The sequence below is a fragment of the Trachemys scripta genome, chromosome 6 (assembly GCF_013100865.1).
Source record: "Trachemys scripta elegans isolate TJP31775 chromosome 6, CAS_Tse_1.0, whole genome shotgun sequence".
NCBI lineage: Eukaryota > Metazoa > Chordata > Testudines > Emydidae > Trachemys > Trachemys scripta.
Genome location: NC_048303.1, coordinates 49,516,793 through 49,528,977, shown reverse-complemented (window position 1 = coordinate 49,528,977; position 12,185 = coordinate 49,516,793). Strand labels below are relative to the sequence as shown.

General features: G+C 43.8%; 1 protein-coding gene across 2 annotated transcripts in view; it reads left to right on the top strand.

The window, feature by feature from the left end:
- The window catches only part of HAPLN1 (hyaluronan and proteoglycan link protein 1), a 91,211-nt gene that overhangs the window by 26,868 nt on the left and 52,158 nt on the right, over window positions 1-12,185 (top strand). The window contains exon 2 of one of the 2 annotated variants that reach the window (XM_034774676.1): window positions 4,318-4,364. The exons of the other annotated variant lie outside the window; for it this stretch is intronic. The gene's annotated coding sequence lies outside the window, so the exon portion shown is untranslated. The remainder of the gene's footprint in view (window positions 1-4,317; window positions 4,365-12,185) is intronic. 2 annotated transcript variants of the gene reach the window in all.

Sequence of the window (12,185 nt, the reverse complement as noted above, 5' to 3'; positions counted from 1 at the left end):
TTAAAATACAGCCAGCTCTCCTGGACCCCTTTGCCCTTCATGTTATTCTCCCAGGGGATCCTGCCCATCTGTTTCCTGAGGGAGTCAAAGTCTGCTTTTCTGAAGTCCAGGGTTCGTATTCTGCTGCTGCTCCTTTCTTCCTTGTGTCAGGATCCTGAACTCAACCATCTCATGGTCACTGCCTCCCAGGTTCCCATCCACTTTTGCTTCCCCTACTAATTCTTCCCTGTTTGTGAGCAGCAGGTCAAGAAAAGCTCTGCCCCTAGTTGGTTCCTCCAGCACTTGCACCAGGAAATTGATCCCTACACTTTCCAGAAACTTCCTGGATTGTCTGTGCACTGTTGTATTGCTCTCCCAGCAGATATCAGGGTGATTAAAGTCTCCCATGAGAACTAGGGCCTGCGATGTAGCAATTTCTGCTAGTTGCCAGAAGAAAGCCTCGTCCACCTCATCCCCCTGGTCCGGTGGTCTATAGCAGACTCCAACCACGACATCACCCTTGTTGCTCACACTTCTCAACTTTATCCAGAGACTCTCAGGTTTTTCTGCAGTTTCATACCGGAGCTCTGAGCAGTCATACTCCTCTCTTACATACAACGCAACTCCCCCACCTTTTCTGCCCTGCCTGTCCTTCCTGAACAGTTTATATCCATCCATGACAGTACTCCAGTCATGTGAGTTATCCCACCAAGTCTCTGTTATTCCAATCACATCATAGTTTCCTGACTGTGCTAGGACTTCTAGTTCTCCCTGCTTGTTTCCCAGGCTTCTTGCATTTGTGTATAGGCACGTAAGATAACTCATCGATCGTCCCTCTGTCTCAGTATGAGACAGGAGTCCTCCCCTCTTGTGCTCTCCCGCTTGTGCTTCCTCCCAGGATCCCATTTCCCCACTTACCTCAGGGCTTTGGTCTCCTTCCCCCAGTGAACCTAGTTTAAAGCCCTCCTCACTAGGTTAGCCAGCCTGCTGGCGAAGATGCTCTTCCCTCTCTTCGTTAGGTGGAGCCCGTTTCTGCCTAGCACTCCTCCTTCTTGGAACACCACCCCATGGTCGAAGAATCCAAAGCCTTCTCTCCGACACCACCTGCGTAGCCATTTATTGACTTCCACGATTCGACGGTCTCTACCCAGGCCTTTTCCTTGCACAGGGAGGATGGACGAGAACACCACTTGCGCCTCAAACTCCTTTATCCTTCTTCCCAGAGCCAAGTAGTTTGCAGTGATCCGCTCAAGGTCATTCTTGGCAGTATCATTGGTGCCCACGTGGAGAAGCAGGAAGGGGTAGCGATCTGAGGGCTTGATGAGTCTCGGCAGTCTCTCCGTCACATCGTGTATCCTAGCTCCTGGCAAGCAGCAGACCTCTTGGTTTTCCCGGTCGGGGCAGCACATAGATGACTCAGTCCCCCTGAGGAGGGAGTCCCTGACCGCCGCCACCACCCTCCTCCTCCTCTTGGGAGTGGTGGTCGTGGAACCCCCATCCCTAGGACAGTACATCTTTTGCTTTCCAATCGGTGGAGTCTCCTTCTGCTCCCTTCCCTCAGATGGGTCATCTAGTCCCCTCTCCACATTAGTACCTGTAGAGAGAACATGGAAACGATTGCTCACCTGTATCTCCATTGCTGGTGCATGGACGCTCCTCTTTCTCCTTCTGGAGGTCACATGCTGCCAAACCTCTTCACAATCCTTCTGTCCCTGCTGCGCCTGCTCTGAATCTTCAGAACATTGTGGCCGTAGAAGCATCTCATGACGTCTGTCCAGGAAATCTTCATTTTCCCTTATGCAACGCAGAGTAGATACTCGTTTCTCCAGCCCTCGAACCTTCTCTTCCAATATGGAGACCAGCTTGCACTTTGTACAGACAAAGTCACTTCTGTCCTGTGGAAGAAAGACAAACCTGGCACAACCTGTGCAGGTTACAACAGCTGATCGCTCACCTTCCATATCACCGTCCTCTTAAGAGCTTCCTCAACTGTTGCAGGAACTACTCAGAGAAACCTGCAGATGAAAGCCTCAGTGAGCTCTCCCCAAGCGAACTCCCAGGCAAACTCCCTCCGTTAGCCTCTGCTGTTCGCCGCTCAGCTGGTTCGCTGCTGACTGCCCTTATATACCAGTCAGGCAATTTAAGCAATTTAGAGAGTTTTACTTACCAAGGTATCTTATTATGGCATTATCAAATGGTTACACATTCTTTAATTAACCTTAGTTCTGCATTTTTCTATTCATTGAGAGATTACCCATAAATACTATATTAATCCGCTATAAAAATAGTATATGTGGGGAGGTGGGGGGAAAGGTTTGATGAGACGGAACTTTCATAGTATTTCTCTCTTGTCCTTGACCTAAGACGTGCTGTGTTATCTGCCTCTTCAAGGCAATGACAAAGGATGTCAAGTTAGTTTGAGTAGTCTGGTAGTGGTAAGCTTCCCACCCTGTCACTTTGGGCTGCTGTTTTCCTTTCTTTTTAAAACCATCCTACAGCCCCAAATCATTAAAGCTATTGTGCATATCTATAGCTAGGAATACAGAGAGTTTATGAAGATATTGTATTGCAGTTCTAGGATTGTCAGGCATCCAGTTTTTGACCGAAATGCCCAGCAGAAAAGGATCCTGGTGGCTCCGGTCAGCACTGCTGACTGGGCCGCTAAAAGTCTGGACGGCAGAGCAGTGAGGCTAAGGCAGGCTCCCTGCTTGTCCTGGCTCTGCGCGGCTCCCGGAAGCAGCTGGCATGTCTGTCTCCTAGTCACAGGGGCGGCCACAGGGACTCCATGAGCTGCCCCCACCGTCAGCTCCGGCTCTGCAGGTCCCACTGGCCAGGAACTGTAGCCAATGGGAGCTGTGAGGGCGGCACCTGTGGGCACGGGCAGTGCGCGGAGCCCCCTGGCCCCTCTGCCTAGGAGCTGGACATGCCAGCCGCATCTGGGAGCCGCCTGAGGTAAGCGCTGCTGGTCGGAGTCCACACCCCGAACCCACTTCTGCACCCTAACTCCCTCCCAGAATCCTCACCCCTCCTACACCCAAACCCCTGTCCCAGCCCGGAGCCCCCTCCCACCCTGTGAACCCCTCGGCCCCAGTCCAGAGCTCCCTCCTGCACCTCAAACACCTCATCCCAAGCCCCACCCCAGAACCCACACCCCTAGCTGGAGCCCTCACTGCCCCCCCCGCAACTTAACCTCCAGCCCTGAGCCCCCTCTGCACCCAAACTCCCTCCCGGAGTCCACACCCCCTCCCACACCCCTACCCCCTGTCCCAGCTCTGAGTCCCTTCCTGCATCCTAAACCCCTCATCCCTGGTCTCACCCCAGAGCCCACACCCCTAGCCAGAGCCTGCACCCCCTCCCACACCCCAACGCCCTGCCCCATCCCCATGAAAATGAGTGAGGGTGGGGGAGAGCGACCGATGAAGGGAGGGGAGATGGAGTGAGCGGGAGGTGGGGACTCATGGCAGGGGCGGGGTCTTGGAGGAGGGGGGGATCAAGAGTGTTCGGTTTTGTGTGATTAGAAAGTTGGCAACCCTATGCTGTTCTATGCATATCATTAGTGATGTTCTCAGAAGCAATGTAAGGTGCATCATCATGTTTTGAGCATAATTCATGCAAATCTTCCATATGGCTGCTCATTGCAAGAGCCAAGCCATTAGGCCAGCCACATGTGCCTGCGTTCATTTATATCTTGCAGATATTTACTTGTTTGACTCAGGAATAACAACACTCCCACCTCCAGTATCTAGTCTATTTAGTAGAGTTACAAAGGTTTGTAAGCCAGCCTTAAACTGTTGATGTATGCTTTCAGGAGACTAATTCTAAGAGAAAGCAATGATTCTGCATCTTTTAAAAGGCTTGTAAATGATAGCATCATGTGTATTCCAACATATGTAGGTAATCCAAGCACAGGTAAAAGTGTTTCAAATTTAATTGAACAAAGAGTAAACATCAGCTGAAAGATTGCCAGTGTTTTAGGAAAGCTTACACAGAACACCAAATGCATTTGTTACTTTTTAACCAATGAGTCTGAATCCTGGCTAAGATCATGTTTTGAAATAGGATATGGAGTAATACGCAACCTGATTATGCATCTTGGAACATGTCTTATTTATGACAGTCAGAAGAGTTTGGGACTGCAACAAAAGGAGAGACAGAGAAAGCTTCTGCTTTTAGTGAGGATTAATTATCATACTGTAATCAAGGCCTTTACCTTGAGTTAACTATATCAAACTATAGAATTATAATTGCTATCTGTCTACATCTATAATATCTGATAAATATAATAGCTAGTAATTCACAGTTTGCGATATCATAGCCTGATCACCTGCATCTTTGCAGATTCTGACTGGAGAGTCTGTGGAAGTTACCTGCTTGTTACCGTATCTGTAAGTCAGCTAAGTTTTATTTTTATAGTAATTCCATGAGTCTGATATTTATTTTACAAGAAATATTCAATAAGATCACAGAATTGTTTTCAGGCCATACTATGATGAGTTCATGATATTCTCATGAGATGTTTATGCTGTTGGCACTGTTAAAATATTAATGCGTACACAATACTGAAGAAACAAAGTTTAGCAATAGACTTTGAAAGGATTCTTTTTTTACTTTTAGGCAAATGAAGACTATTTGTCAGAAATCCATGTTCTCAGCAATGTTCTTTATTTGTTTCCAACATAATTTATCTAAAGAAAAGTTAACTAAACAATTATATGACTCATGTTTTCCAGAATATTTCTCAGTATCCATCTCCCTACATTCTGATGAGAGCATATTAAAAAATTAAAGAAAATGTTTTTTCTGAAGAAATATATGTACACACACACACACACACACACACACACACACACACTCTGATGGTGCCTCAGGAAAAACAAAATCTGCTGGTTTTAGTTATAATTGATCTGGAAAAGTCCCCTTCCCTTTCATCTATCTTAGTTACTTATAACCCCTTCCCCCATTAACACAGTATTGGAGCACCTCACAGATTTTAATCTATTTATCCTTATAACTCCCCGGAGGTAGGGAAACACTGTTATCCCCATTTTATAGGTTCTCAACTGAGGCCCAGAGAAACTAAGTGACTTGCCCAAAGTCTCACAGAAAGTCTAAAGGAGAACAAGTCTGTAGCAGAGCAGGAACACAATTTTCCCAAGTTTTAGGCTCATGACATAGCCTCAGGACCATCCTTTCTTTCCTTTACAGTAACAGATCTCAGTAGAAAATATATTTTATTGTAGTTTCAGTGAAAAAATACTGTTGAAAGAACATCAGATTGTGTTTTACAGTTAATCCACATGTGGCTTTCATTCAGATATACACACATAATTCTTATTGTGGTATGTCCAAATGAAACTATCATGGTAGTAAGAAGCAGATGTTTCATGAACACACTTCTGTTTTTCAAATTAAAATGTTTATTTAAGTGACAATTCAATAGAAATTTGCCCTAGCAACATGTGCAGAAGTTTAAAGAAATATGCACTTTTAAAATATGTTTTGCAGCAGCTTATTGTATTACCGTTACTATTTCTTTAGGAGACTGAGCTGTCGATGAAATAATTTCTTACTATGAGCTGCTATTCTTCAGTATGTCTGGCATCACGTCTTTACGCATGTTATATATAGTGTGTGTATATTCCCGTTTGTCACTAATTCCTCCAGAGTGCATAGATTTCTGGCATATCTCCAGAAAGGAAACTTCTGTTTTATTTTGTAGCAGAGAAAAGTGTTTTTTTAAAATAGGGAAAATTATTTTTCCCAGCTATGAATAGCCCTTTTTCCTGATGGAAACTATGCAAGACCTGGGCCTTGTAAAACTTGTAAGTCTTTGCCACCTGCTCTCCCCCTGCTCAGTTGGGAAAGGGAGGAGGGAAGCTGGAGTGTTTGTATGTGGGTGAAAGCATAACAGGAGGTTTGAGGGGTGGAACCATATTACACTCTTTGCACATGCTCACCAGCCAGAGGAGAGGTCCTGAAAGGATGCTCTAGCCTGTGTAAGTTAGAGCAGCTGTTAGGTCAGTTCAGCTCCCATTCAAGCCAAGGATCAGGAAACCAGAAAGGTGGCTTATAGTGACCTTTCCCTTGCCACCTTGGTTCTTGCACCCAAGAAGGCTCAGTGCAATCTAGGTATATGGTCTATAGTTAAGCAGTTACATATCTGCTTTAATCCTTAGAACCCTTAAGATGAACACAGTACATTGAGTGATGTGAGCTGAGTTTCTTTTCTCCCTCCTTTGCCATCAGTCCCACATCCGCCCCACCCATACATCAGGGGTTCTCAAACTTTTGCTGGCACGACCCCATTTTAATGAAGTATTTCCTACCAGGACCTCAGACAGCATGGATGACACCATTTTGAAGAGCAAAATGGCATCCTACACATAGTATGACAGTGCACGCACCATATGGACAGGGTCACGCCTCATGGACGATGCCATTTTGTAGAGCAAAATGCCATCCTCCGTGCATCATGACCTCTCTCACATACACCATACATGTGAGATCAGGCTATGAAGAGCAAACTGGCATCCTTCATAGACTAGGGATCACCATGACCCCATCTGCTGAAGGCACAACCCCATTTGGAGTCCTAACTCACATTTTGTGAAACACTCCCATAGGGCCTGATCCAAAGCCAGTGAAGTCAATGGGAATCTTTCCATTCACTTCAGGGAGCTTTGGATCAAATCCTTAGTCTCCTCCCTTTCCTTCTCCTGCTTTGGATGAATGCCCTCCCACCAGGCATAAAAACTAAACCTTTACATCTTTTTCACAGTAGAAAAAGAATCTGATTTTTCACTGTCAGACAATTCAGAAACAGTCAATGGTTTATAAGTAAACTTCCCAACAAAAATTCACCATTCAGCTTAGAAGAAGAATGGAAGTTTGGACTGGAAAGTTGGACCGAGAATAACCAAGTCCAAAGGGAGAATTTGTTCAAAAGTTATGAGCATGTAAATACAGTGGGTTGTAATGTAAGCCCACAAAGAACCCAGCCAATGCTTTAATACATCAGCCCTGGCAGTTTCTAAGGGATCTGAGGGAATCAGGCACCAGCTTCCATCAACTTTCAATGGGAGTTAGGAACCTAACTTCCTTAGGCCCTTTTGAAAATCCCAGCCAATGTGCAGGCACTGGAAGTCTCTTGCAGATATACCTGCCTACGGCATCAATATATGCATTGTCACAGTGCATATCATGAGCCTGTCCGATCATACCTCTACTCTACTATGGAACTCCTGCTGAGCTCATTGTGGAATTCCCTGAGCAGAGCATCTGTTATGATGCCTACTGTAGTTGCACTTTCATGACACTTGCATATGCAATAGTTACAGTGTAAATGAAAGAATCCTATTCTCTTTGCGCTTACACCAGCTTGACATCAGTATATCTCCAGTGGCTACAATGGGGTTATTTCTGACTTACACTAGTGCAAATAAGAGCATACTCAGGCCATACATTTTCTTTTTATATGAAGATACGTAGCTGAAGGAAAAAAATATATAGTGATCATTGTGTAATGAAAATTGACTTATAAAAACAAATGTACCAAAATGTTGGCATACAAACAGTAAAAGCATTTGAATCAAAAAGGAAGAGCTGCTTCCTCATCATATTTCCTGTCATGCTCTTTTATCCTTTCTTCTTCTTCTTTGTCCCTCCTCCCCTTTATTCTTTGTCATGCCATTGGAAGACAAGCATGTTCATACAAGATGAACCCTAGGGAGACAAGATGAGAATGCTATTACTTAATGACACAGGGAGAAATCACCAAGCTATACAGGAATTCTTTCTTGCTAAACACATAAAACATGCCCAGGGCTGCCAAATGAATGCTTCATTTTAATGAGAAACAGTGCCAGAATTATGACTTGTGCTTTTAAAAGTGTAATTGGTAATAATAGAGATGCTATACAAATGTAAGCCATTGACTATGACAACACAGTTCTTCTTTATTATTATTCTTTCTCGTCTAGTCCTTAATTTTAAATTTAAAATACATATTAAATGACTATTTATAAAGGCATCCTATGCCCTAAGGTTCTTGGGTGTATGACAATATCATAAATAATATATACAAATCGTACAAACTATGGTAATGAAACTACCCAATTGAGGAAAAGGTACCAATGAAAATGCTTAGCACTTATATACTGCTTACTCTCTTCAAGGCTCTTTGCGATCATTCATGAATTAATCCTCACAATTCTCCTCCTCCAGTAGGTGAAAGTAATTTATTGTCAGCTCAAACTTTCAAACGTAGATGGGTAAATTCATATTTAGGTTCTTAACTGAGTGGCCTGAAGCCTGGAGGTGTTGGAAAACCCATAGTTCACACTGGATTTCAGTGGGTGCTGTCGGTGCTCAGCACTTCTGGAAATTAGGCCCTTCTGCTAAGAACCTAAATATAAATCTAAGTGCCTAATTTTAGGCACAAGCTTTTGAAACATTCAGCCATATTGGCCAGACAAGAAACGTGGGACACAAAGATTAATGACAATCCTGCATCTTGGCAGGGCGTTGGACTAGATGACCCTTGTGGTTCCTTCTAACCCTATTGTGCTATGAATCTAATATTTTGCAACACAGATAACTAAAATTAGGCCCCTCAGGAGGAGATTTTGGAAGCTAGGCACCCAGCTCCCATTGGCTTTTAGTGGGCCCTGGACATCTAACTGTCTTTGTGACTTTGAAAATCTCCCCCTAAATCTATATCTAGATGCCTAAATAAGTGGTCTGATTTTCAATGTTGCTGAACACTCACATATTCCATTGACTTCAGTAGTTGCTCGGCACCTTTTCAAATGAGGCCACTCATTCTGTTGCCTAAATATGTGTTTAGGTGTTGCACTTTTAGCACAAGTGTCAACATTTTGACCTAAGCGACTTGCCAAAAGATATTTTTTTAGTAAAAAGATACCTATCCAAGGCTCTAGGTGTCCAAATAGAACAGTAATTAAATCACAGCATAAGCATATACTGAATCAATGTTAGCACCAGGTTGAAAACACAAGAGTTCCTGGCTCCCTGTCATATTTGACTGTGCTTCTCTCAAATATATGAATAATACACAAATTACTGTTATATCATGTCACATTAGAAGGAGGACCACTTCTTAAGGCCCTGGCTCCTTTCTGCTCAAAAATATAATACGGGTCTGTCAGCTGTTCCAATTTGCTGAGGACAAGTGCCCTAATGAGAGATGAGACACCAAACAATGACTTATATAAATTGAGCCAATATTGTTTAAGGTTAAGGCTTTATGTACTAAATGTAGATCTTGAATTACAATGTCTGAATTACAGGCAGCCCCTGTAGCTCTCAGTGTGATCCGCCTTGATTTTCATGCATGAAACCCTTGTATATTCACGGTGTACCATTTTGTATTAGCTGGAGTCTGAGATATTATTTTCCAGGATGGTCCCAAAATATTAGTAATCTGTCTTCAAGGTTGTGAATGCATGAATCATTGTTGTAAAGTCCACAATTGGAAGAAAAAAACCCAACAGCCTCCAAATAGGTCAGTCATTAAAAAATAAAAAGTCAGTTCTAATCTACGCTAAGTGTGGACTTCCAGTTTCAGCTGATAGTCAAATATGGGTCCCTGTGTGTTCAAGATAAAACTCACCTATCCTAAGTCACTGCAGAGATGCTTCATATATTTCCCTCACCCTGAAAGCAATTTATCTGCCTTCTTGCTGGAGGACCAATAGAGGTAAAGGGGGTTTCAGCTATCTCTAAGGAGTCATTCTGTATTTTCATTGAGCTATTCTGTCTATAGTTAGAGGACTATTATGGCAACTTGTTATTCACAAACACTGGCAGTCTGGCACTTACATGTCCCACATCCTCACAAGTTCAAATTATCTATGACTAATGAAGTGGCAAGGGAGAATCCAGCGGAAAACTTGTTTTGATTCAGACTGAGCACAACATTCCTATTCTGTGGCTATGAGAGGCAAATCAATCATTCTTTTCCTTTGCTGTAACATCAGCAAAATCCCATCCACTGGAACTGTTCAGAGTGGTGGGCAGCCTGCTGATCCTGACCAGCCTGAACTCTGCTGCACAGCGAGGTGTTCTCATGGCGAGGAATTTCTATGTCTATTTTTGATGCAATGAAGATTGGATCTAGGCTGACTTAGCTAGCAATGAGAGGGCAGTATCAGGCAAGAAGTTAGAAATATACCAAATTCTCTGGCTGAGTTCCATTCAGGTGTGCTAAAGGAGGTCTGACCCAAACCCTGGGGAATCCACATCAGGTCAGGACGTCCATTCAGAGACCCTGTGTCTCTGTATTAGCTCCAGGAGCTTCAGCTTTACTCCAGTTCCTAGTAGTGCAGTTCCCACAATTCCTTCTTCTGCCATTGCCTCCTTCTGGTGCCCACCTAGCCCCCAGGCACAGCTATACACACGTAATGAAATGGGAGTTCTGCTGCTGTGAGGGTCCTATGGGATTCTGGGTGGTGATGAATGTCCTCCTTGCATACCTCCCTACCCCTCTCCTTCCCCAGATGAGCAGCCTCAGGCCTATAGAGATGGTTCCACAGAGTCTGAGGCAGTGGTGATCGTGCACTAAACCCCACCTGTCATCACACAAGTGAGGTGAGACACAAGCCCAGAGGTTCCCCTCCTGTCCATACCTAGGGAAAAGATTTGCCATTTAAGCTATTCTACCTCGATTTTGCAGTCTAATACAGGCAGAGTGGTAGTGCAGACACAGAATCATTGGTGTGATCATGAGAGATGGAGACAGAGAACTGCCTTGTAAAATGATTGTGTGCCAGGCTTCCTGCAATAACATGATAACTTTCTTCACTCACTAAGGAAAAAATAATTTGGAATAGCACATCATAATCTCTTCAGAAAAAATTTAAACCTATGAAAATAACTAGTTAACATTGCATTTTATACATTACAATGTTTGAATACATCTTCAAAACAATATTTCTTACATAAATGGTGGAATTGCTGAATCAAGATATGTTACTGATTTTTAGACTATGCTACCAAAAATATAATTAATAATGCTTTTTAGCATTCTACACTTGCTAGTAGTAATCTAGATTAGTAATGGCCACTTAAATATAACAAAATGTAATCTAGTTGATGAGCATCATGATTTCCTACTGCACCAAGGGGGAGCAAAGTGAGAGAATTTATAAACTGAATGCAAAGCAAGCCCTAAAAATTAATTTGTTGTCTAGTTCTTGACCATTACACTAAGATCTGAGAGCCTCTAAAAATAATTTTTAAAAGTAAATACTCAGCTTCTTTGCATCCCTATCTCGTAAAATAGTAGATTATGTAAACTACAACAATCTAAACCCGTGCAAACTTCTTGAGCCCAGAAAACCATTATCATTTTCCCCCAACATTCACTGACTGCCAATACTTGTATTCATTTTAATATCAAAATATTCACACCCATCATCTCACCCCTGGAGTCTTCCTGCACTGCTGCAGAAGCAGAAACTCAGATGGGTTATTTTTTTTTGAGGCTAGCATGGAAGATGCAAATTGCTTTGGCTAATAGCTCCTAGAAAACCTACAAAATACTGAGTGTCAAATCACTGGCCCTGATAAGTCTGTTTTGCAATTCTACAGCTCTGTGTCCCCTCCAAAATCACAGCTCCAGACATAGGGGATGTGCCAGGAGAAGGAAGGGGCGAGGTCAGAATGCATCTTGATTCAGAAATTCTTAATATCCACAACAGCACCTTGAAGGCTATTGTAGGTGGTGATAAACTAGAGAAGTCTTGAGGCAGCTCTAATTTATGCTGAAGGTCGAACAGTCGCCCGACAGCCCTAAGGATATAGCCACTTTTGTCCTGCTGCAACTTAGTCCTGAATTGATCACAGCTCAGCCAGACCCAAGATTAAGATGCGGGGTAATTTCCTTCAGGAGAGAAGGATGAATCTTTAGAGAAGACACCTTGATATATTCTCCCCCAGGACCTATCTTAAAGTCCCCCTACTAGGGTTACCATATGTCCTCTTTTTCCCGGACATGTCCGGCTTTTCGGCAGTGAAACCCCCGTCTGGGGGGAATTGCCAAAAAGCCGAACATGTCCGGGAAAATGGCGGCTCTGCTCCTCCCCGACTCTTCGGCTCTGTTTAAGAGCCGGGCTGCCCGAGCGCTACCGGCTTCGGGCAGCCCCCGTGCCTCCAGACCCTGCGCCCCCCTGCAGGCACTTCCCCTC